This window comes from Rhipicephalus sanguineus, unplaced genomic scaffold (assembly GCF_013339695.2).
Source record: "Rhipicephalus sanguineus isolate Rsan-2018 unplaced genomic scaffold, BIME_Rsan_1.4 Seq10031, whole genome shotgun sequence".
In the NCBI taxonomy this organism is placed as follows: Eukaryota; Metazoa; Arthropoda; class Arachnida; order Ixodida; family Ixodidae; genus Rhipicephalus; species Rhipicephalus sanguineus.
Window position 1 is genome coordinate 214136 of NW_023614146.1, and position 3451 is coordinate 217586.

Below are 3451 nucleotides of genomic sequence, written 5' to 3' on the forward strand. Positions count from 1 at the left end.
GAGTTTAATTCAAGTGCCACCATGTTTAATCCAAGCGCCAACAACTTTAATTCAAGTGCCAGTCACTTTAATCTATACACAATAAGCAGTAATACGGGGCATGAAAACGGCAGTGCAATTGAAATACAGTTGCTACAATATGAAACACGGTAGCCGGAAAGCAGAAGACTGCACTAATATTTGTATTCGCCGCTTTTATTCACGGGAAAAAAAAAACTTACTGCCATCGTTTGCTTGAGCCGTGTTTGGAGGGCTTATACGTTGCTATATCAGTCTGTGGGGCAATGTTTGGCACGGGTGCGATCATATTAATGGGAACGAAAGAAAGGCATCTGCATGCTGCTCATTACAAACATGTTAACGAATATTTTGTAGTTCAGCAAAATTAAGTTTTACTGACTAGAGCTCATAATTGGATTTTGGTTTTGGCACAGAAATGAACAGCAGCTCCAGGACAGGTCGCGTAATGCGAAGGAAAGACAATATATGCTCAGTTAAAGTGACGCAATGGCTACCAAGATGTGGAAAACCTGTGCGAGGGCAGCAATGGCTCAAATGGAGTACGGAATTAAGAAATTATCTGGCTCGCGCAGGGCAGGGCGAATTGGAGGTAATTCGAAGAACTTTTTGTTCTGCAGTGTACTAAAACATAGACTGCTGATTACGATATGTGGAAAACGGAAGTTATATTTTATATTCCTATTAGTTTTTATCTTTTTATTAAAACAAAATGATGTGCCCGGTGATTTGAACAGTATTAACTGTTGGCCTAGTTCAGACGGTGAGATATTAACGCAGTGCGAGAAAACATACGCAGAGAAAATATAATGCACAAGGACGAGCGGTGGTCCTTGCTCCTTCTATTTACTTTATACTCGTTTTTCCGCGCTGCATTATGCATCTCACCGAACATTTGAATCTTACGGAGGTCAGCGAAATGATAAATTTATTGCATCAATTTTGTATATCTAACGTGTACACACACAAACACATATATATATATTTAGTCAATGAGAGGGGGCAGAATGGGATTATAGATAAAACGAAAGAGAACAATATTTTTGCACACTCCAGATCACTCGAGAATTGCACCATAAGCACAGGTTATAATAAGTATTTAATAGAACAGCGCTGTCTCCTAGGGCTTGGAAACGGACGTTCACAAGTAATCTTCACGCAATGCTGCAGGCACAAAAGAAAAATTGTGCCGGTCAAAGGCTGCGCCGTCCACGCGCTGTATCTGCTGCATGGAGTGCCGAGCCGCGTCCAGCAGCAAAGAACGCCTGTGCTCCTTTTCCATCATACCTTGCGGTGTCGCCAGCACTAAATCAGGGCGTTCGCTTAGGTAGGCCTTCACGTGCTCCTTGACTTTCGAGAACACCTCTTCTATTGGGTTGAAGAAGGGACTGTACGCTGGCAGGCGCTTGATAGAGTGCATTGAGTTAGCCAAAGCTGTGTGCTCTGCCCGAGCATGAGCAGGTGCGCCATCTAAAATGAACACAGCTTCTGTGTTTGGCTCGTCGCTTTCCACACGGGCCGAAACATCGCTGAGGAAATCGTTGAAAACAGCCCAATGAACTCTGTCCACTGCAGTCCAGTGAATAAGGCCATTTTCGGACAGACATGCCATGATGTTCAAGTTCGCTTCATTTGTCGTCGTGATTGTGTGGACAGCTGGTTGCCCTTTAGCTGCCCTGCCAAAATTTCTGGAACACCAGATATTGTAGTTTGTCTCGTCCAAGTAGAACCGACACACACGTGGTCCATCGGACTGCAGCCACTGGGCGTACAGCTTACGGCTGTGCTTGATGTCGTCACGGTTGCGTCTGCGGGCCTCTGCGTCACGAGCTTCACCGAGTAGCTGTGGGCATCCAGCACGCGAGCAACTGTGCTTGTGCTGATCGTCACTCCAGGCATTTCTTCCTCCAGGGCCGCCTTTATCTGTCTGAGTGTAAATGTACAGTTTTCGACGACAATTTGCCTCAAAGTACTCACATCATCTCCAAACTTTTTTTTAGAACCGCCACCCCGCAACCATTTTTGTCTGTCGGTAGCTGCAATCGATCTTGCTGTTTTTATGTTGATGCCCAGGGCCTCCGCCAGTTGCCTTAAGTCGCCACCATGCCTGTAGACGTCCACAATCCTCGCTCTGTCGAGCACCGACACCCTGCTGTTTTTTCGACGAGGTTCATCTGGATCTTTGAAACGTGGCCCTCGCTTGTGTCCAGCCATGACTTCAAGCAAAGCTCTCTTCTCGTCTGGAAGTATTTCCCTTTGAAAACACGCGTGTTACAAGCGACGACGCATAAGGAACACATCGTCGTCTGTTACATGAACATGGCCATCTCCTTTGACGCTTTTACATAAAACTTAATTGCATATAAACCCAAATAAATACACGGTCACTTGTTTTGAATGGTTATTCTTTGATTTCAGGAAAGGGTGAATATCGTCTGTAAGTCACCATCGCTCTCATCGAGCCGAGCAGACGACTGCGAACGCTTTAGCGGAAACGTAGCATTAGTGCCGTCTGCTAGCACACGACGTGAATCTCTCCCAGATGCGATCAACGGAGTACGCGTTTACCCAAAATTTAGCAGTAGCGGTGAAGCATAAACTGTCTCGATGCCTAAACTTTTACCACGTGCTTATAATGAGCGTATACATTTAATACCCGAACATATATAATTAAACCGCACTGCTTTTTGAATTTTAAGATAAATGACACTAAAACGTGCGGGCAAAATACTGTAGTACCTTATTTCCTAAGCGCGACCATGCATTGGCAAAAAATAAATATTCCTCTCGCTTCATGTTTACCTTGTTCCGACATTTAGTCTATATAAATGGCAAGACGTCTGTTTCTTGTGTATGGATTAAACTGACTGGCACTTGAATTAAAGTTGTTGGCGATTGGATTAAGCATGGTGGCACTTGGATTAAACTCACTGGCACGGGGCCTATTTGTGGTGGCGCTTGGATTAAATACGTTGGCGCTGGGAATAAATGTTTGGCACATGAATTAAATGGTTTGGCACTCACATTATTTCTGTGGCGTGCGGTTTATTTTAGTTGGCACTTGGATTAAAGTGAGCGGGAAAACCTGTAGTTTTGAACGCAATGTAGCACACGCAGTGTCGTAGTATGCTATGTTGTGAACGACGTGTATGTTTTTTTTGTTTCTTGTCGGCGACTCGGCGACAGAGCCATTTGTCGGTTTTAACGACGGTGCTTCTGTCAACCCCCTCTGGGAATGAGATGCGCCATGAGGAAAAACATGGGGTTCTATTGAAAAAGAGCAGTCCGCGACGGCGCTGGGGAGTAGACGGAAAAGTGCGGCCGAGTAGGGACGCGACGACTGCCGCTCTGACAAATTCCTTGCGATGTATTTGGTAGTGCTTTTTTGTGCTTGTGGAAATTTTGTAGATACACCTAGGGTACCCAAACCGAA